Genomic DNA, 23,704 nt, shown 5'->3' on the forward strand with positions numbered 1-23,704 from the left:
ATGCAGCAATTTGCATGTATGTGCACGTCTCCGGTGCTTTTATAGGGATGGATTCAGGCCAATCCGGCAGCTGGCAATATTACCACCATTTTATAATGTGTTACTGCTGAGGTAATACATTAAAACAGGAGAATGAACTCCTTCACTCTGAAGACACTTTTCACAGGTGTAACCTGTAATGACCAAGCTTTTGTAACAAAATCTAGGAGCTGTAAAAGTATTGGTAATAAGGAACAATGTAAGCGCAGAAACAAGTGTGCACTAAGGCAGAGGTAAGCAATCTGGGGGGGCGCGCTGTGGCTGCAGAGGCCCCACGCTCTTTCCCAAGGCATTTAAATTAACCGCCATGGCACCGCGCGAGGCTTCTGCAACCCAACTTGCCGTGATTCAGCCGGCTTTGGGCGATGTGTCATTTGACACCCGTCACCATGGCAACGTGACATGATGCCGCACCAAGGTATATGGGGGGGGGGGGGGAGGAGAGGGGCACGAGCACTTGTGGAGAGCAGGCAGGGGGGCGCAGTAACGAAAGTTGGCGCACACCTGCACTAAGGCAGTGGTGCTCCACTTTCTCAAGACCACCCCAAACAGGTCAGGTGTTAAGGATATCCCTGCTTCAGAACAGGTGGCTCCATCTTCGGCTGGCGCCACTAAATTGAGCCACCTGTGCTGAAGCTGGGATATCCTTACAACCTGACCTATTTGAGGGGGGTAGGGGGTCTTGAGGACTGAAGTTGAGCACCCCTGCACCAAGGAGTCATTTAATGATAAACCCTGAAACAGCTCCACAGGTGAACAGAGTATGGCCGAGCGACGAGCCATGGATTAGACCAGGGGTCCCCAAGCTGCAACACGAATATCTAGTGGCACAGAAGAAGGCCCTGCAAATGTGCTACTCCAACCTCTTGTGGTGGGCCAAAAATAAATATACATTCAGTTTGAATATTGCGCTCAAGACTTCAGTTGCAATAATTCAACTTCCGGAGAAAAGTAGTTGTGGGTCAGATACAACTCTGGCTACCCGTGCGCGAGTCGCTGCTACAGGAAATGGTCTAGTAGCATTAGAGTAGTAGAGAAAAAAAATTGTGAACTAGCGCTAAAGTGTAATACACAGTGTGATATTAAAAAAACTTATAATAAAGGATGGCTGCCCGGTGATACTGCCAGTACTAACAGAATAAACCAAAATAAAGAAAAACCTGGCGCCAAATAGTCAGTGGAATGTCCTGTACTCCTCAAGGGATCCGCACACTTGCTCGACAGACCATGCAAAGAAAAGAACACAAACAAACAAAAATCATAGCGCAACACTGTAGGGTAAGCAGTACTGCACTAATACACACAAACAGTTAAGAATCCTAGCGATTATTAAAATAATTATTTATTAAAAAGAACTATGCCAAGACCGACAATGGCAAATACAAGGAACCGCAGGTCATCCGGAGCACAAAAATTGGAGCCCTACTTACATACAGCAAGGTTTAAGCTCGCATGGTAGGAACAAGTCCTAGGTAGAGATGATCTCCCTGGCAGGTGATGCCTCTGCTCCACTGCGGCTCAGACACCAGTCAGTCCTTACGGCCGGAGCTGTTCCGGTTACCATCGTAAGGACTGACTGGTGTCTGAGCCGCAGTGGAGCAGAGGCATCACCTGCCAGGGAGATCATCTCTACCTAGGACTTGTTCCTACCATGCGAGCTTAAACCTTGCTGTATGTAAGTAGGGCTCCAATTTTTGTGCTCCGGATGACCTGCGGTTCCTTGTATTTGCCATTGTCGGTCTTGGCATAGTTCTTTTTAATAAATAATTATTTTAATAATCGCTAGGATTCTTAACTGTTTGTGTGTATTAGTGCAGTACTGCTTACCCTACAGTGTTGCGCTATGATTTTTGTTTGTTTGTGTTCTTTTCTTTGCATGGTCTGTCGAGCAAGTGTGCGGATCCCTTGAGGAGTACAGGACATTCCACTGACTATTTGGCGCCAGGTTTTTCTTTATTTTGGTTTATTCTGTTAGTACTGGCAGTATCACCGGGCAGCCATCCTTTATTATTAGAGTAGTAGAGAACACAATGAAGGTTGGTAACTGCTGGACCAGAACATTAATTAGATACAGTGACACATAGCCTGAAGCTGTGACCTGTTGACATGAACTCCTCAATGGCAAGCCTTCCTCAGGGCCTCATACTGTGTTAGTGCTGGAGCCATTCAAGAGGAGAGTTTTAAAATAGCTCAGCAAAAAGTGCATGTTTCACAATGAAGTAAGGGACCAGGAAAAGGCCGCGCCCATGTTTAGTGCTTGCGGGCGGAGGCGCGCTTCCGCTCAGCACTGAGCCCCTACAGCCGCAATGAGAGCGGCTTTAGTAGGGGCTCGCCTACGCTTCCGCAAGCGTAGGTCTTAGGAAAATTTCAAATGTTCCCGCTTGCCGGAGCGCAGGGCCGGTCACGTGAGCGGTTCGCCCCAATGAGGGCGAACCAGCTCCGTGACGTCACTGGCCCGCCCCCGGACCAAGGCCAGGGAAAGCACCCGCTTTCCCTCAGCCTCCGGGCGCCTCAGCAAGCAAGAAGGCACCCTGGACGCAGCCTTAGAGAGAAAAAGGCAATTGGTACAACGCTTTTCAACATATCCACTGCAACGTAGAGAATAGCAAAACATTTAGTTAATATGGAAAAGAATGTACATACAGAAAGGTACAGAACAGTTTCAGAGTGTGCCTGGGTTTCAGAGACGGGCCGCGCACGTCCCACTGCCGGGCTTATTTACCCACTGTATCAGGGAAGGGATTTTAACACACTGACACAAAAGGGAAACTCGCTGCTCTGAACCGGAAATGACGTGACCAGTGAATGGCATCTTCATGCGGCTTCTCTCAGTAAAACCCCAGGTGACCCATCCCTTTGCTGCCAGGGAACTGCATGACCATATGCCGCTATGCCACGCAGGTCTTTGCAAAAAATTATTTTACTCAGTATTTTTCCAGGGCACTTGCTAGTGCTTTTCTGAAAACGACTTTATAACGGCTCAGTGCCTCTTTAAAATGGCTGCTGTTCTCTTCAGCTGGCTGCTATCTAATAACACCAGTGTGTGGGGCATTTCATGACATTGGTGTTGTGCTTTATTTGTTTAGACTTGCACACTTGAATGCCGAGTACATCATGAGGTCTGGTACCCTGCTGGCCCTTGCGATGTCCAGCGGATTGCATTGCACCATCGTCAGCGCATCCCAACCACCTCATCACGGTAGCTGGCAGGTTCACGGCAAACAGGTGCCGCAGAGCCTTCATGCGCTAGAAAGTGTTAGACGGCGTGCGCGGCGCACACACCCTCTATGGGGCTGGCCCCAGTAACTACCTGCGCCCGCCGGCAGGAAGCAAGATGCACGGCCGCCTTTGCCAAAAGACGAGAAATTTGTATTTAGGAGCGGTGGCCGAGCGCTGGCTACGTCACGGCGGCGGTTCAGCCAATGAGGGCGAACCAGCCGCGTGATGTCATGGCAGCGCCCTGCCAAAAGTCGTCGACGTGCGTCCCATCAAGACCCTAGGACCGCAGATCGCGGCTTAAACTGATGCACGCACCGCCAGGCGCTCCGACGAGCGTGTGCACGCAGTGACTGGGGCCGTGGCCTTAAGCATACTGAATATTAAGCCCCAAAACAAGTAAGCCAACATGCATCAGATTTTTTTTGGTCAAAAGATGCGGAATATCACTAAAATTATAAACAATAAATAACTTCTGGGGCTCCAAGGTTAAATTAAAAGTCCAGAAAACAAGGATAGGCACATATGGATCAAACCGTGTATTAGAGCAGGGGTGCGCTGCAACCCCCCCCCCTGCCTGCCACTGTGCTCACGCCCCCCCCCCCTACCTAAAATCAGGCATCAAATGACGCGCGGGGTCATGTGATGTCACGGAACACGCGACACGTCACATGACGCCGCCTTGCCGAAGACAAGGGAGGAGACACTGCAGGGGCCTCCCGCGATCCCCCGGCACTTTATTTAAATGCCGTGGGGAAGAACGTGGGGCCTCTGCAGCCGCCGCCGCTCCCCCCCCCCCAGAAAAATCTTGCGCCCCCCACTTTGCACACACACATGCCAGTGAACTGCTGGAAAATACAATTGAATAAAAATATAAAAATAGATCAAATATAACAAATCAGTATTCTGTATCACAAAGATGCTGGTACTCCTCAATTGGTTAAAATTATAGGCACTTTGACCCCCCTGAGCAGCGATCCCTGACCGTTCAGCATTAGGATTTTGCAGCGTTTTCACTGGTTTACCATTTCACTGGCATCAGTTGTCACCATGGCAACCTGTGTTTTAATCATGTGCGAACGCAGCAGACATTTTAACCTCCCTAGGAGGCACATTTTCAACACATGATCTCTCCAGAGTAAAACTACAAAATAAAAAATAAAATAAAAAAACACAAAGAAAAAAATAAAATAAAATGCTGGCTTTGCTAAATACAGAACAAATACAACAAGTCTACACACTGGTAACAGAAAAAAAAGAAAGGAAAGATTTATCTTCTATGGTCAGCATAGGGGACTGCTGCTTTAAAACACTGCATTTACCACACTGGCGTTTGATCCTAATGCATGACTTACAGTCCAAAACATACGTATACGTGCACTCAAATGAAAGGTACATACATGCGAGTGCTGAAACTGAATGGTGCAATCCCGGAGAAATGAAGCGAAAAAAAGTTTAGCGCTCCAAAATAGCGGTCAAGTGGTTAATATGTATTCCCTCCAACGTATGGGTCCTGCGCAACAGACCTCTCTCACAATGATTTGCTGGAACATGCGCCCGCTTTCATCATCGTTTCACGAATCTTTCAGAGTTGGGAGTTTCTCGGCGCTTCATACACTGTAGAAGATGGGCAATTATCACCACTAACACCACCACTTCCTGCATCTGAGGCCTGACCACTCTGCGCATAAACAACGTCATCTCAGGATGTACAGTACTACAAGCAACGTATAAACATTCTCAAAACTCCTTCTTCCAGGGGCAATGAACGTAAAAACAGCCAAACATGTGAAATCTCTCTTTTTAAATAAACCAGTTCTGTAGTATTAGATCAGCGGTGCGCAAACTGGAGGGCGCGAGACTGACTGCGGGGGGGGGGGGGGGGGCGGGGTTTACAGAGGCTCTGCGCACTTCCCGAAGGCACTTAAATTAAGCGCCGGGGGAGCAGCAAAGGCCTCTATAAACATTATTTACCTTGGCTTCGGCGGCTTCTTAGACACGTTGCCATGGCAAGGTCATGTGACGTCACGTTGCTATGGAAACATGACGTCATGACGCCGGAGCCGAGGTAAACAGGGGTGGGGGCGCTGAGAAAGGGGAACTGCCGGCAGGGGGGCACAGGGGAAAAAAAGTTTGCGCCCCCCCGTATGAGATAATACGTACTGTATTTAAAGAATAAAAATATTAAACAATGCCATTTGTAATTAATTTTAAAGCATCCTTTGATTTCTGTAGGTTTTACACACCTCCCCAGCAGTGCAAGATTGTTGTAACACTTTCCGGTTTGTGATCATTTGTTGCCAATGTTCCCAGCAGTTTGGGCTGCAAACTGTAACAATAGATAATGTTACCGTAGTAAAAATAAGGATACAGTGTACCTGCTGAGTTAGGCTTGGGACATGGTGCAGGGAGCGGCGCTGGGCAGCACTGATGCTCATGCTCACCTGCTCACGCATGAGATTTTTCTTGTCCCTGCATGAGCGTCAGCGAGCGCGCTTGTGTGCAGGGTGGGAGGCGGGCCTGGAGGCGGGCCTAGGGCGCCGACGTCACGGACTACCATTGGCTTCTGGCAGTCACGTAACTGGCCCTGCGCTTGCATGAGCGGCAAAATTTAAACTGGCCTGTCTCCTGCATTTCCACGCGCGTACGGAAGCGCCGTCTAAAGCCGCGCTGATAGGGATAATGTTTCCCCTCAGCGCGCCTCAGTACGGTCTTTTTGACCATGTCCGAGGCCTTACACTAACTGAAACAGCCATTCTGTTAGTCACACAATCAGGATTGTGACAGATATTATAACAGGAGCAACAAACGATTGCCAGCGTAGGTAAGAATGTAGTTCTACATGGTCACATGCTTTACATATACAAATAAGGGGGAATGTGGGATTGCTGCTCTAGGCTTGGTCCTCACTGGCTACTGCAGCGCCAAAAGCCAGGCCTCAATGGGGCCGGGCCCGCTGCGAGGGGGGGGGGGGTGTCCGCGCCGGGGTGCGTTTTTCAGACTCACATTAAAATTGTGATTAGACCTAGCGACGGAGCGCATGGGCACGCCCCCCCCCCAGCGGTCCAGCCAATGAGGGCGAACCTGCCGGGTGACGTCATGGCCGCGCCCCCATCACTCTCCCCCCCAGCTCACTGCAGACTGGGGAATACGGTTGCACGCGTCGCCAGCCTTGCAGGTGCAGCGCAGGATAGAAAGAGAGAACCCGGCCGCTACCTGTGTGTATGAAAAAGATGGGATAAAAGGTATACTTACAACCTTAGAAGTTCATAAGGTATCCCTCCGCTTCTTGGTCTCCTCCTGTGACTCAAACAACCCCAAAAAAGGATCTATAAGCAATTCACATAGCAATTAGCTGTTTTTTATAATATGCTAGATCTACATTAATGAGCCAATACATCCGAATTGTTTAAATGTATATATTCGTCAGCTATCCCCTTTATTTAAATACACCACACGAGATTTGTCTTGTTTTAATAACAGTTCACCACCTAATGAGGTTGTCACGTATCTATTATAGAGATTCATTTGCTTGAAATTCAGTCATATAATATGTCACGATTTTAATCATAGATAGGGACGGCAGTAAAGGGTTAATAACATACCACCACACGGGGCCTACCTCTCCTTGAATTAGGAATATATTAGGTGCAGCCTTACTACAACGACGCAATAGATGACAGCAGAGTGGGGGTGTAGTGGATTGACCGGCCAAAGCATATATAGATGACGCTATGAGCCAAATCCTTTCTAGCTACGGAGCCTGAGGATACCCAAGAAAGGGCGAAACGTGTAGCTCAAAACCCCCCCCAGCGTTTTGAACCTTCACAGCCACCGTCTGGAGTGGGACAAGGGAAGCGCAGCACTGCATCCAGACGCGGAGGGAGTTTGCTGCAAAACCACGAGTCCTGCATTATATTCCCCGTAGGCTTTTTTATATCTGTTTTAGCGCTACTTACTCTTTTAGTTTGTAGCACTTCTTTGTTTATCGCTTTTTTTGATTTGTTTAAATAAAGATCTTGGCTTTTACCCCTGGTTTAAGACCTTTCCTTACCTTTCTGGGGCAAGATTTTATCACCCTATTTTTCTTTGGACTAAGATTTGGAGACTGCAGGAGGAGCAACAAAGATACAATTCCAAGTGTGTGCTCACACTTGGCCGTGTGAGTATTAGTACTCTGTTGTAAATTATCCATTTCATTTCCATTACCTACTTGGTTTAAGTAGAGATCTTTTATCCCTATTGGAGAGGCTAAACCGTTCATTGGAGCTTAAAGAAACCTCCCCAAAGATTGCACTCACACTTGTCCGTGTGAGTGTTTACAGTGTGTTTTAGCCCTGTTTTCATTCCTTGGGACACTTTGAGACTGTTAATGTATTCTGATCATATGTTCATTCGTTTATCCCGAGGGTGATATTACATCAAAGAAGAAGAAGAAGAAGAAGTGCGCAGACGGAGAGCGAAGAAAAAACTCCACAAAACAGAGAGGAGAAGACCAAAATATACCTTGATGCGACAGCATTTGCACAAGGCCGTGTAAGTGTTAAGAGTTAATATACACTTTAAAACCACCATCGTCATTGCTTCAGGTGCAGCGCAGGCACTGGGGCCGTAGCCATAAAGTTGCAGTCCAAGCTGCTGTGTGTGTGTGTGTGTGTGTGTGATTATATATATATATATATACACATACACATACCCTTTCCATAACCTAAATAATGTGTGGTGAAGGCCTACTCATGTCTCAAATTGCAAAGCCAGTACAACCAACCTCACACTGATGAGACCCACAAGGTCGAAACAGTCTGTCTGTGAGTGGGTTTACATCTCATCCCAGCCTATGTTTAAAAGCTGTGTTTAAAGCAGCATGCATTGGCTTAAGGGTTGTTCATGTAATGTGGACTTGAGAAAAGGTGGCACTATGTGCTAATTTGCATGTAATTTCCCAGAATCCCTTGCTGCAGTGGAAGCACTGTATGCTAGGTGATAATGGCGAAAAGCAGGGTTGCAGACCCAAGACATGTGAATGTGCTCACAAGTAATATTTTTATATGATATATATATATATTTTTTCTCTTCAATATGTGCATCAATACAATCTGCACACTGACCAGCGATTAGCTAAGTTGCTGATCGATCCATTCTCCTGTAATCGATCGGCTGAAGATTGGGCTCGGGGGTTCTTTATATCACGGTCAGTGCAGCAGAATAGGACCAAAGATGCCAAGATCATGTGACCAGGCAGGCACTAGATACAATTGGTGCACTGCTGGAGAGAGGGCAAAAGGGGCGTGCCAGAGCCTGTCTCAGAAGAGGAAGGGAAAGTGACTTTGTAAATGGTTGCTATAGAAACAAAAATGCTTGTAACATTAGAATACATTAAAAATGTTTTTACATTTTTTTTGTAAATGCTACAAATATTTTTTCATAGTACAGAACTGATAAAAAAAACATGTAGGATATTGCTTTTACTGCAGATTTAATGTTCCTACATAATCTATAGAAAATTCTGAATGCTATAAATGTTACACCAGCATAGTCTGCCACAAGACATTATATTCTACACAAACGTTAAATGGCAAAAGTAACAGATGACCAAGTTAAATGTATAAGCAGTTACAAAGAGTACGTATCCCACACCAATACACAAACAAGCCTTGTTTTAGAAAGGAGACATGAAATCGTGACTCATGAAGGCCTTGTGATGTCACCTTTGGCATATAATCAGCACGGCCCACAAAGACGAGCATAGCCAGGCTTGTTCTATATTGAGCAAAAACTGTCTTCCGCAGCACAGAGGCAGTCTAGGGACACGGCCAAGAATTCCAGTGAAGAACTGTACCATATAACCCAGAGTTATTGGAAGCAGGAGCTTCCTGAGCAACCCAACGCACACAGCACATCTTAACCAGAAAGGGCGTTGAAAGGAAAGCTGTGCGTGGCTCATTTAAAAAAAAAAAAAAAAAAAAAAAAAACAGCCTCCATTTTGTGACAAGAACATATTAAACAAAGTGACAAACCTGCTACAAAGCCCTGTAGGCCCTGGAAACGTACGTAGTTTCCCCAATACAATTCTTATAGTTGGATGCCTATGGAAATTCGATCACTCCGACCTCCAACCTTACTGGCTTCAATGAACCATGTTCTTTTTCTGGCTAAAAAGGAACCCGAAACCTCTCCATTTCAATAGGATAAAAACAAGGTAACCCCCATACATAGCAGAAAAAGATTGTACAACAATTGGCCCTTCTAAATACAAAAATAAAAATAAAAAACGTCAATATTATAAGGGGATTTATAAAGTACCAAGCCCCAAAATATTTAAAAAAAATGACTTTATAGGCAGATAGTCATTTTTAATTGCACCTTAAAGAAGCAATCCAAAATTAAGCTCACCAAGGAAGAAACAAGGAGATAAGGCAATACAGATAAAGAAGCGTTTGATAATCAGTAACTCTATGAAGTTCGTCCAAAAGGGACACCAGCAACCAGGGCACACACTCCCTCCCCCCCCACTCTTTTCTCTCTTTCTCACCCCCCCCCCCCTTCTTGGCCTCTCCGTTACTGGTAGGCCACCCGACTCGGGCAACAGGTTTTGCCATCCCTTCCCCCCCAAAAAATACAAAAATGTTCTGTATTAGGCTATGTATATCTTTTCTTGTATGTACATTTTATATCTGCCTAATAAAAATAAAAAAAAGAAGCAATCCGAGCGGGCAATTTTATTTTCATTAATTTTAACGTGGGATTGAAGCAGGGGCTCTCCGGAGGTTAACCCCATTAATTTCGGCTTTTTGGTATCCGCTACTTCCGGAGATACTTTGCTCCACCCGTAGTAGGTGCTGGGAGTCGCTCGACTAGCTGGGGTTCATGTAATGGCGGCTTTCAAAGCTCCCGCGTCCTGCGGGCCAATAGGAAGCCGTGACGTCAACCGGCGAGGCTTCCTATTGGCCCACGTGTAGCGGGAGCTGTAAGCTTTTGCCGAGATACCCGGTACCCCCTACAGGAGGCAAGTATCTCTAGAAACAGCGGGATCCCTGGTGCGGAAATTAATGGGGTTCAGCTCCGGAGATCCCCTGCTTCAACCCTATGATCATTTTATTTTTTCCATTTATATTTAAAAAAAATAAAAAAACACCTCGAATTGCTCCTTTAATCTTGATCTACCTTTGAAGGATGAGGCGAGTCCATCTTTCCAGCGTACACAGCAAATAGGACGAAGGGTCAAGTATTTTGGCAATACACATTTTTTTTAACCCCTACCCTGCCAGCCCCTGTGAGAACAAAGGGGGGTAATGAGGTCCTCTGCCATTTATAGCCGCTGGCCCCCTAATCCCAGCAGCAGCTGATCAGCAACTCCACAAATTCATATACAGGCAGTCCTCGTTTTACAACGAATGGCTTATCCAACGCATACCTATGTTCATTTATACAACGCCAAAACGGCTTATCCGACGCTCTTACGACGCTTTGCAATGTTGTTTGTGTACATATATACAGTGGTTGACAAATCACCAAAAAATCTACTCGCCACACAAAAAAAATCTACTCGCCACCTAGTACCAAACGTGTGCTGCTTGGGCCAATATTTACTCGCCCGGGGGTTAAATCCACTCGCCCGGGGCGAGCAAATGTATAGGTTTGTCGAACACTGTATATATATATATATATATATATATATATATATATATATATATATATATATACACACACACACACACACACACACACACACACACACACACACACACACACACACACACACACACACACACACACACACACACACCAGATATTACCAGAACTTGATCCGGAAAGAAGAGACAGCACACAGCCAAGTTGAAATGTCAATACATTGAGGTAACAAAACCAAGACACTACATCCGACGTTTCGGTCAGCTACATGTGACCTTCCTCAGGGATGTGCATTGAAAGAGTGCCAGTGAACAAACATATATACCCAAAGCAATCAAAAAATAATCAAACTCACCCGTGTAAACCAATTGCAAACATGCAGACACAAACAGGTGGCGTTGGTGACACGCAATCAGCTCCTGGAACGCACGGCCATCTTGCAGTATCATCTGCACTGCTGTATTCACACAGGCACCGTGACCGCGCCAACCCCCGGCGCCGTCGTGTGACGTCACACTGCACTTGCACGTGTGCAGTGTGACCAGTGAGTTCATGTAACCACCAAGTGCAAACACACAGCGATGTCTGCACAACAGCGACGCTCACAGGTACCTGGGTGTACTACACAGTGCAGATTATAAAAACACTGCAATATAACTGCCCATTATTACTATGGGCAAATCAATTGTCACTAGAGACCTATCAAAACATAACCCCAAATGTATCAGAGCCTTATCAAAGAACCTTGGGAATTAAAGATTAAAACTAGTATGGCTAGTGTACAAGATGTGTGTCACCAAACATCACCAACATCTAAACATAAAATACCACCCACTGTAACGTGAAAATAGTGATGGGAGTATAACCAAGACAAAACCATGGAGACAAACTGTATATAAATCAACTGCGCATCCAAATGCAGTCAAAAAAAAAAAATATATAATAAAGACAAAAAAAAATTAGAAAAACAAAACTGTCCAAAAAGTTCATAAACATCACAAAGCATCAAAAAATATTGTTACAAAAAACATCCCAGTTTGAGATCCTCGTTTAACCCATATGGGGCAACGGTTTTCAACTCAAAAATCAACCTTGCCTCTTGCTGCAACAAAAGCTTGTTTCTGTCACTGACCCGTGCCGATGCCTGCACTTGCAAAATTGGCATACACCGGAATGTCGCAAGCGAATGTCCCATGTCCCTGAAGTGTTTAGCAACCGGCAGACATTTAAAGTCCTGATCATCCGTAGCCATGAGCGCTTTCCGGATAGTGGACCGGTGGATAGCGATTCGCTCCTTCAACATCCTAACTGTTTTGCCAATATAGTAAAAGCTACATGGGCATCTGATCAAATAAACTATACATTTTGACTCACAATTAAGATGATGTCGAATTTTAATACGTACACCACTATGCGGATGACAATATGTTGGCCCAATCTGCATGTACTGACAATTAGTACATCCCCTGCATTTGTATGACCCGGGTTTGATAGCTAACCATGTCTTGGGCTGGGCATATTTGTCAATCGGATCTGTTTGCGTAATAATGTCCCCTATGCTGGGTCCACATCTGAAACAGAAAAGCGGAGGGTCCTGAAACAACTGGCCGATCTTTTCATCACTCGCCAAAATGCGCCAATTCTGTCGCACACTGCGCTGCATGTTCCTTGATGCCGTGCTATATGTAGTGACAACATTAAATCTGTTGGACTGTTCATTCATTAGGCGAGGAGTAAGTAGAGTGTCTCGATCCATAGGTTTAACGCGCTCTAATGCATTTTTCACATCCCTTGGGCAGTACCCTCTTTCCACAAAACGAGTTGCCATGGAGACTAGCGACTCATCCAATTTCTCAGGGTCACGGATAATGCGTTTAACTCGCAATAATAGCGAATATGGCAAACCCCTCTTTAGGGGTGCTGGATGGTGACTTGACGCATATAAAAGAGTGTTCTTGTCAGTAGGTTTATGGTACAAACAAGTGGCTAAAGTGCCATGATCTTTGTACACCCTCTTGTCCAAAAATGGAATCGCCTCCTCGCTGTAACATAGAGTGAACCTTATGGTTGAGGGAATATTGTTCAAATATTTAACAAAGTTCAACAATTCGATGTCACTGCCGCTCCAAAATGATGAAGATGTCATCGATATAGCGTAGGTATTTCCTGATGTGCTGCTCATATGGGGCATCGTTTAGCAGGTGCGTCTGTTCACAAACGTCCATGTACAGGTTGGCGTATGATGGCGCCATGTTTGAACCCATGGCCGTACCGCTGAGTTGAAGATAGAAATTCTTTTCGAATTGAAAGCAGTTTTTGTTGAGTATCACTTCCATTAACAATAAGATGGATTCCACCGGGAGACCTATGAAGGCCTCTGTTTGCTGAAGCTTGCTCCGGACAGCCTCAAGGCCATCTTGATGTGGGATGTTAGTGTAGAGACTTGTCACACCTGCTCTTCATTTTGTTCCTATTTTATTTATTGATATATTTATATCCTGTCTAGCTATATACTTTTAGCACTTGGTACCTGTGTATGCGTGCACACTTTAGTATACATTCTTTGCGCACACACAGTATTTGTGTTTGTGCGTGTGCAGGTATGTTGGCACACACGGATATTATCAGATGAATGGGTTGATATTGATGGGTATTATGTTACATTATATATGTATTTTATGATTGTGTATATATATATATATATATATATATATATATATATATATATATATATATATATATATATACACACACACACACACACACACACACACACACATAATTTTTAAGAAGATTTGTAACACTAATATTTGTAGCCTTTTTTATGATTTTGATTAATAATCATTATATAATTTTTAATTATTATTTTTATATTATAATATTGTGGTGATTTAGCTTTTTTGTAGTATTAGATGTTGTTATTGTATTTTGTAGTTATTTATATGACAGTGCTTATATGCTTGAGTGATTGTTTAATTCTCTATTCAATTTTTCTTTTAAATGACCACCTTTGATTCCCGTTACACTCTGGTTCCCTTTAGGGGGGGAATCTTTGATAATTGATGCACCTACCACGACCGAGACACTCCAGTATATTAGCACGGCCATTACTGTTCAGGGACATTCCCTTTGATAAAGCTACATTTGTTGCAACGAAACGCGTCAGGGACGTACCTTGCGACATCGCGTCATCACGTTGCATGCACGCTTTACGGCCGGAGAGTGCATGATGTACTATTGAGGCCAGCTCCGATACCATATTACATGGAGGACTTCGAGTGATCGTTGAAAGGATTAACGCTGTCGGGTGCCTTGTTCCAGTATTGATGTTGGACGGCTTACCTGTCATGAGACGTTACCTGCCCCGGTGGTGATTATATATCACAAACGGCTTTATTTACACTTGTACATTGTGAGTGTTTTTAATCCCCCCACCATTCCCTCCCCATATTAAATGTTACACTATGGGGCGTGCGCTCTGTTTTTTTTTGTGTGTGTGTATATGTATATATATGTATATAATATATATATATGTATATGTATACACACACACACACACACACACACACACACACACACACACTGGTCGACAAATCACCAAAAAATCTACTCGCCACCTAGTACCACACGTGTGCTACTTGGGCCAATAGGAGCTTGCCACGATGTTAAATCCACTCGCCCGGGGCGTGCAAATGTATAGGTTTGTCAAACACTATATATATATATATATATACACATATATGTATGTGTGTGTGTGTGTATGTGTGTATATGTGTGTGTGTGTGTGTGTGTGTGTGTGAGAGAGAGTGTGTGTGTGTGTGTAATATATTATATTATATAACTCACTACATAATTTATGTGTGTGCTGCATATCTTATTGCCTGCGTAAAATATTTGGTGTATTTTAGTGTTAAAAATGCTTTCAGGAACGAGACCTTTCATTTAAACAGTGTTCCTGTGGGAAAACGTGTTTCGCTTTAAGACGTTTCGCTATCCAACGCCATTTTGAGTAACGCATTGTGTCAGATAACCGAGGACTGCCTGTACACATACTGTGCTTTTTTTCCCCCTTCAACAATGCATGTCCCCTTCCCCCCACCAGGTCCATGACCAAAAAAAAAAAAAACCAGTGATGTCCAACTGGAGCCTGCAGGCCACATTATGGTGATCAGCCCCTGCTGCTACCAGATGCATTACTTCCACCGATTCCTCCCGTGCCGATGGGAACTCGGGCCATTGTAACGAGCTGGGTTCCAGACCTCTTATGACCAGAGCCACTATATTGCTGATAATGAAAACCTGATTAGCCAACAATTGCATTGGGATTACTCAATGAGGGGGGGGGGGGCGGGGAAGAGGGAAACAAACAACAACCTATCTGTGTAATTAGCTTCTTTAGATAGACCATCATCATCGTTCAAATGAAAAACTGCTGCGGATTCTGTAGTGTTTTACATTTCAAAAGGATCCTATAAAATGTATTTATCTAAAATATGCAATTATTGTCCACTATTAGGCATTTGGCTAATGAAGACATAATTGTTTGTTTTTCTCCCAAAGAACTCAAAGTGGTGGTGAAATGAGTTTGCCTGTGGATACCAAGCAGCAGAGATTCTCACAATGGAGATTAGGCAAAGCACATAAAAAGAGCATATGGAGCCTATGGATACATTAAAGCTGCAGTTCAGTCAATATCCTGCATGTGTTTTTTTTTTTAATAAATCAGTTCTTTAGTAAGAAAAAATACTTTTAGCATTTTCTGTTTTTAAAAAAACAACTTTGAAAGACCAATTTTCTTGTATTCTATTTTAACAGCCATTTGCTAAGGCACTGCCCCTTCATGTCCTGTCACAAGCCCTGGCACACCCCTTTGTCAGCCCTGCCCTCCCTCTAGCACATGTCAGTGCAGGAGTGCTCATGAATATTCATGAGCTTCCACTGAGTGACAGAAGCAGAGGACAAACATATCCCATATCTAAAGATGTTGCCAAATTTCGCCGACACACACACTTCTTAATATGAGTTAGTTCCCTTCAGTCCTAGGTAATTACTTGCACTGATTGGAGGTAAATGGCATGATTAATAGATTAACTTTAGATGACGGCTTCCTTAAAAAAATAATAGCTGAAGAACAAGTATTTTTTTTTAAACCACAGTTAAAAAAAGGGTCCATGGACGCATGTATTGACCTTTTATTATACACTAGTAAAAAGTAATGTGGGACAAAAAAAGGGGTCTATGGTAAAATAAAGATTTCAAACCTCTCCTCTGAGAAAGCTGCAGTTCAAGCAATATCCTGCATGGGTGTGTTTTTTTTTTTTTTTTTTTAATCTTTTTTAGTTCTGTAATACGAGAAAATACTTGTAGCATTTTTTTTAAAACAATTTTTAAAGACTTTTATAAAATGTATTCTAATGTAGCAAGCACTTTTGTTTCTATAAAAACCATTTACAAAGTCACACCCCTTTCCCATTCTGAGACAGGCTCTGGAGCCCTGCCCTCGCAGTGCACCAATTGTATCTAGTGACCGTCTGGTCACATGATCTTCCACACAGAACTTTGCCTTGTGGGTAATGTAGCGCAGCAGTAACTGAATTAAATAACCCAGAGCAAAGCGATCGATCACAGGAGAACGGATCGATCTGCAGCTTAGCTAATCACTTGTCAGTGTGAAGATTGTATTGATGCGCATATTGAATGTAAAAAATAAATTAAAAATGTTTTTAAAAAACGGCAGCTTTAACTGCAGCTTTGGTTAATGTCTTTTGGTGATGAGCCCATATAACTGCAGGTAAATAGGTTTTCCCCCTTTCGTTCTTTGTATGCTGAGATTTTTCACAGATCAACAGCTGATGAGAGAACTAGGCATACCCCAGGAAAAATAAAATGAAAAAACATTACATTTTCACTACATTACATAAAAGACAGTATATGGCCGATTGCGTCTTTGTAAGGAAGCCAATTACACGGATAAAGTCCACTTTTTGCCATTCTATATTTCACAGCCACCTTCATGTCCCCCCCCCCCCCTACTGAGCGTCCAACATCAAGAGAAGCAGCATTGCTACAGTATCCGAGCCTTTATAAAATATAGAAGTTAGGAATCAGTACAAGAACGCACACTGTTCTTCCTGATGGTTCATGAGATCCCATCAAAACACCTGCAAACTAACCCCAGGTCAGCAGAGGCGCAATGACCCATTCATATGACCAGTCTTGTAAACTCTGGTATATTAGGCCGCGTGAGAACAAGAGGCCGTACCTCTTGGAGGCAGGCCATAGAGAGCGCGCGTGAGAACAAGAGGCCATGCCTCTTGGAGGCAGGCCATAGAGAGCGCGCGTGAGAACAAGAGGCCGTGCCTCTTGGAGGCAGGCCATAGAGAGCGCTCGTGAGAACAGGAGGCTGTGCCTCTTGGAGGCAGGCCATAGAGCGTGCGCGTGAGAACAAGAGGCCATGCCTCTTGGAGGCAGGCCATAGAGCGTGCGCGTTAGAACAAGAGGCCGTGCCTCTTGGAGGCAGGCCATAGAGAGCGCGCGTGAGAACAAGAGGCCGTGCCTCTTGGAGGCAGGCCATAAAGAGCGCTCGTGAGAACAGGAGGCTGTGCCTCTTGGAGGCAGGCCATAGAGCGTGCGCGTGAGAACAAGAGGCCGTGCCTCTTGGAGGCAGGCCATAGAGAGCGCGCGGGAGAACAAGAGGCCATGCCTCTTGGAGGCAGGCCATAGAGCGTGCACGTGAGAACAAGAGGCCATGCCTCTTGGAGGCAGGCCATAGAGCGTGCGCGTGAGAACAAGATGCCATGCCTCTTGGAGGCAGGCCATAGAGCGTGCGCGTTAGAACAAGAGGCCGTGCCTCTTGGAGGCAGGCCATAGAGAGCACGCGTGAGAACAAGAGGCGTACCTCTTGGAGGCAGGCCATAGAGAGCGCGCGTGAGAACAAGAGGCCGTACCTCTTGGAGGCAGGCCATAGAGCGTGCGCGTGAGAACGTTTCAGCCAATGAGGGCAAACCCTTAACGTGACATCACGGGCAACCCTCCGACACGCCTCCCCGTCGTGTCTCCTCCTCCAGATCGCCTCTGCAGCAGGCGCGTGACGCCATGCGCTCAGTCGTGCGCGCCAACTCTATCCGAGGCCTTAGCGTAAAGCAAGGAAATAGGCGTAGATAGAGCACAGCTCCAGACATCCTGTAATAAATCTCCAGGGAAAAAGACCAGGCCACTCCAAGAATAACAAAAAAAGAAGTTATTTATTGCTAGCTAAACATACAGGGGGAAAAAAGACAATGAACGCACCTACGCGTTTTGTACAAAGAGTACTTTATCAAGGTCTTTTTTCCCTGGAGATTTATTACAGGATGTCTGGAGCTGTGCTCTATCTACGCCTATTTCCTTCCTATATCTACATCAGATGGATTGCACACCGAGGATGATGAGAGTGCCCCTTGGACAGTACAGGTAAAGTGCTGCAGTGCCTTATTTAACCCCGTCTCTCATGGACATTGTTCCCCTTTATTATCATTACTGATTGGGTTCTTATATTGTGTACATGGTTGTGGATGTCCAGCTGACTCCACTAGTCACTTTCCCCTTCAGTTTTGTCATATTCATTTGGGGGCACTCCATGGCAACTGGACTACCAATTGTGGATTTATGATGTCATTACAACCTACATGTGGAACCTGTTTCAATTATTGAGCACCACATATACCACTTTTCTCTCTTAGCGTAAAGCAACCTGGATCATGTCAACAAGGTCCCCTGGACTGAGTTGGAAGGTACGGAATAAAGAACATACAGGATTCATTTGGTATGATCATTTGATTCACCTGAGCAACTCTGATCAAAATCAAGCCCCTTCCTGAAATGTCTATTCCTTAATTTGGTATGTTAAGTGTTGTGGTTTATTGTGATGTTATATTAAATAGTCTGCCAAATGTCCTGTCTGTAATGCAGCGACGCTGTTAATTGATGGTCCTGATGGTGACTGTTTGAGTAGAAGTCTGAAGATAGCATGGGCGAAGCACAGCTGGGGTGAGCATAGCATTTCAAAGGGAACATTTATAAAGGACAGATAGTTATACAGGAAGTGGACGTCTATCTTCCAGGAACTCGATCTGCAGATTCATATTACTGGACAGCTTTGGGTGAGCTTATTTTCTACACTTGTAGCCCTGCTCCATATAAGTCCCATTCTTCCCCCACACCATAACTTCTACACTAGATAGTCTCCTCAAAACTTCTCGTTCACTCTTACATTCCTCCCATGATTACTCCATCCATGCAAGCACTCAAAGTCTTCTGCAAACAGCCGCCGAACAAGGCTTCTGCAAAGTCTATAGGGTGCCACCTATAGACCTTGGTGGGACGGATGGGCCAAGGCTAGGGCACCAAGCTATCGCCTAATATATGTATCCAGGACTATTGCCTGTTAAATGATCACTCATTTTCTATCCATTGTCTCTGTTTTAGGAGAACTGTTTATGTGGCCCTAAGGACATGGGTGTGTAAGGGGTCCTGCTGCCAGTGTGTGGTATGGAGAGTTCGGTGACCAAACTGGCTCCTTTCCTCTCTCTCTCTCTCTCTCTCTCCTCCCGGTATGGGGTGGGCGAAGGACTGGTGGAGGCATGCTGCCGGGAAGCATGTATTTGGGCATCTCCATCCCGTCCTCATTTCAGAGGACACCCACTGCCCTCTCAAGTACCACAGGTGGAGGTTGTCAGGAAAGGAGGACTGGCAGGCTGGGGTCCTGAAATCAATCCCCCTCCAGCTGGGAACCAGAATCCAGATAACAGCTGTCAGCAAACTAGAGGAGCCCGCTCTGAATATCATGCTTATAAATGCTAAGTCAGTCATCCACTGTGCCCTGCTGGTGCAGGAGACGATTGACCCAAGACAATAACATCTAGTATATTACAGGTAACTGCTGAAATTGACAGTGTGACCTAGTCCCTGACGGGTACTCTGTGTTGCATGTTCCTAGGGTGGGTAAGGAGGAGCGGGTGGGGGATTAGCCGCAATATTTTAGCCCAAGGGCCAGCTGGGATGTTTGCGGAGCTCGGTACAGGGACATGTGCGGGGCCTCAGCTCTTACCTTCTCCGGCAGCATCATCTTTTGGCATATCCTCCTCCCGGCATCTCCCCCAGCATGGTCCAGTCATCATGGCTCAGTGTCATTTTCATTTGTTTAACAGTATTGCAATGTCCCTTTAAGTGGGGGCGTTTTTACTCAAAAAAATTAATGAAAGTGCACACATTTCTAGGGTCCAACACAATGTATTGCATGCTGGGTGGTCCAAGCTGAGCCTTGAAGATCCAACAACAGGTAGGGTATTCAGGGCAATATGTAGCTCAATGGCATCGCGTTGCCATGTCAATGCGACGCTGAATGGCATTGTGCCATCACGTTGTCATGTACCATGCAGGAGGAAATGCCGCCGGAGAAGGTAAGAGTTACAGAGGCCCCACAGTCAAGTTTAAATGGTCATGGGGGAGAGCGCTAGGACGCTGTAAACACGGGGCTTGGTGCACAGGCACCGCCATCACACTGGCCCTGTCTGCACCTCCTACCCAGGGTCAAGTCTTTTTGAATATTTGACTGTTTTCTGTGCCATGCAGACAATCAAGCTTTGTATTTCACCCTGGTGTACAGGCCGCCTGGACACGGGGGTGATTGTGTCTCAGTTGTCGGATGTGGTCACTCCCATATTACTGGAGTTTCCTCGCTCTGTGGTGCTTGGGGACCTCAATATGTGGGTTGATGACTCAGACAATGCGGAGGCTAGGGATCTTTTGGATACTATGGGATCCCTGGGATTTATTCAATTTGTGCATGGCCCGACACATGAGCACAGTCATACACGCAACTTGATCTTCGCGCAGGCGGGTATCAGTTGAAGAGGTCAAGTTTTCCTCCCCATAGACAAATCACTGGGTGATCTAAGCTCAAATTGGAGGTGCTCCTTAAACAGAGTGGTGGGACCAATGCAGCTTGGGAACCGCCTAGGAGGCTGCTTGAGCCCATTAGGTTTAGGGCTGTCCTTGGGGGCCAATCTTTCCTCATTTGCATCGGGCATCTCGGTCTGCATCAGGAAGAACTTGGCTCTCCGTGCAACCACAGACGAACTGGCCCCTCTTCGGAGAATGCTTGCTCGCAGATCCACAAATGTGCCGTGGTATTCTCGTGACTTTCAGCAGGCTCTCAGAAGGAAAGAGCATCAGTGGTTGAGACGCCGCGAGGATGCTGACCGGACAGCCTGGAAGGTATGTCAACGGGGGTATAAGGGTGCGGTCTCCCAGGGCGAAGAAAGCCTACATCGCCCAAGGATCAACACTGCGAGGAATCAGCCAGCAAAAAATCTTCAGGATGGTGAGCAGCCTGGTTTATCCAGACTGCTCCTCCATCGTGGTTTGTCCAACAGAGAAGATGTGGTGAATTTCATTGATAAGGTCGCACGCATCCATGCTGTTATTCATCTCCCAATGGATCATGCGGTCTACCTCACCCCACAGGCAAAGCTGGTCTTGGAAGTGTTCAGCATTATCTCAATCCCAGATTTCCTCTCAATTGCAGCTGGGATTAACTGGACCACTGGTGACCTGGATCCCTGACCATCATGGCTCCTTAAAGAGACCATTGATGCAGTGGCTCCGTGGTTGGTAGAGATCAATAGATCCCTCACTGTGGGGGAGGTGCCAGTGGCCTTTGAAAAAGTCGCTGGTCCGTCTCCTGTTGACTAAAGTGTGTCTAGGTGTTGATGTTATCGCCAACTATCGTTCAAATCTCCAACCTTCCCATCGTAGGGAAGATGTTGGAGAGGGTGGTTTTCACCCAGATGGAAGATTGTCTGGAAAGGGCTGGCTTCTTTGACCCCACACAGTCTGGCTTTAGAGCCTCATGGAATTGAGTCAGCACTTCTGTGTGGCGGATGACACATTGATGGCCATGGACAAGGGCTGTATTTCTGCCCTTGTCACGTTGGACCTTTCAGCAGCCTTCGACAATTGATCATGCGGTGCCGCTGCACCGCCTGAGGGACTGCATTACAATGGGTTGCCACATTCCTGCAGGGCCGGACCAAGCAGATGGCTATGGGGTCCCATGTGTCACCGGTGCCAACCATACAGCACCCTACGCTGGGTGGGTGGCCGGACCTTCTCATGTGCAGCTTCAGTGGTCTGGAACGCGCTACCGCCAGAGCTCAGGTGTATATCTACTTCACCACTCTTTTGGGCTTGGTGTGAAACTTACCTCTTCCTTCTTGGCTAACAAAACAATTGTATATTATTTTCATTTGTTTAACTGTAAAGTATTGCGATGCCCTTATAAGTGGGCGTGTTTTTACTCAAAAAAACAAATAAAAGCGCACACATTTGTAGTGTCCAACACAATGTATTGCATGCTGGGTGGTCGAAGCTCAGCCTTGAAGATCCAACATCAGGTAGGGTTTTCAGGCCAAGTTGCCTTATATTTATTGGTTAATTACATGTTAGAGACTCCTTGCAAACCTGGCCTGTTGATGGTAATTGTATTATTCTTTAAAGCTGCAGTTCAACCTGTCGTTTAATTTTTTTTATTTTTTTTAAATCCATGCAATATGTGCATCAATACAATCTACACACTGACAAGTGATTAACTAAATTGCTGATCGATCCATTCTGTAATCGATTGCCGAAATTCAGCTGGGGGTTCACTAAATGCATCTTGGGTAATCTTCTACAGCCAAAGTTCTGTGAGGGAGATCATGTGACCAGGCAGGCACTAGATTCAATTGGTTCACTGCTAGAGAGGGCAGGGCTCACAAAGTTGATGCTGTCTCAGAAGGGGAAGGGGATGTGACTTTGTATATGGTTGCTATAGGAACAAAAATGCCTGTTACATTAGAATACATTAAAAATGTCTTTAAAATTGTTTATTTTGTTAAATGCTACATGTATTTTCTCATAGTACAGAACTGATTTACTTAAAAAAAAAATATTGCTTAAACTGCAGCTTTATAAACATAAAAAATAAAAAGCTTAACAGACAAGCAACAGAAATAAATTAGATGCAGTTCTACTTACTAGCGCACACACACACACACACACACACACACACACACACACACACACACACACACACACACACACACACACACACACACACACACACACACACACACACACACATCATATGCTTCTTTTATCCCAAGTCACACACACATCTACAGATTTCTGCAATAGTTTTCTACCTTCAACAATTAATTCTGACTTTATAGATTTTGTGAACGTTAAAAAAAAAGAAAATAAAAAAAAGGGAACACATTCTTAACGGTTTGTCATTTACCTCGTATATTGCGCCTGCCCTCAGCCGAGCAGCATTGGGATTGCTGCAGCATTGGGGTTAGGTAGGGAACGCTCATTATTCACAAACTGATGCAAGCAAGGTGTATTTTTTATTCTGTGACATTTGTTGTTAATAGGAGCGTTAGGCTGTGAAGACTTAAGTTATTGAACAACTATTACACTAGATAAAACACTGAAAATAGCTTGATGCTGTCATTTTATTACAACAAATAAAAAAAATTAAATTATGAGCACATCCACGTGCCTCAGTAAGGTCCACAACCCTGCCTTTTCCAATTATCTCTCAGCATACGCTTCCACAGCAGCAAAGGATTCTGGGTAATGACATGCAAACGAGCACCAGTGTCTCTTTTTGCCGCTTATCCATTTTAACATCGACCCCTATAAGGCTGCGATTATAGTTGCAGTGCACGCGTGATGTCACGCGCGAAAAAACGCACTAGACCATCGGGAGCCGTGAGCAGTTCGACCTCATTGG

At 45.2% G+C, this 23,704-nt stretch overlaps 1 protein-coding gene across 3 annotated transcripts in view; it reads right to left on the reverse strand.

The window, feature by feature from the left end:
• Nucleotides 1-23,704, reverse strand: part of ZHX2 (zinc fingers and homeoboxes 2) — a 67,174-nt gene that overhangs the window by 36,051 nt on the left and 7,419 nt on the right. Inside the window, exon 1 of one of the 3 annotated variants that reach the window (XM_075582290.1) lies at nt 11,243-11,385. The exons of the other annotated variants lie outside the window; for them this stretch is intronic. The gene's annotated coding sequence lies outside the window, so the exon portion shown is untranslated. Of the gene's footprint in view, nt 1-11,242; nt 11,386-23,704 lie in introns of those variants that run through there. 3 annotated transcript variants of the gene reach the window in all.

This window comes from Ascaphus truei, chromosome 2 (genome assembly GCF_040206685.1).
Source record: "Ascaphus truei isolate aAscTru1 chromosome 2, aAscTru1.hap1, whole genome shotgun sequence".
Classification (NCBI taxonomy): domain Eukaryota; kingdom Metazoa; phylum Chordata; class Amphibia; order Anura; family Ascaphidae; genus Ascaphus; species Ascaphus truei.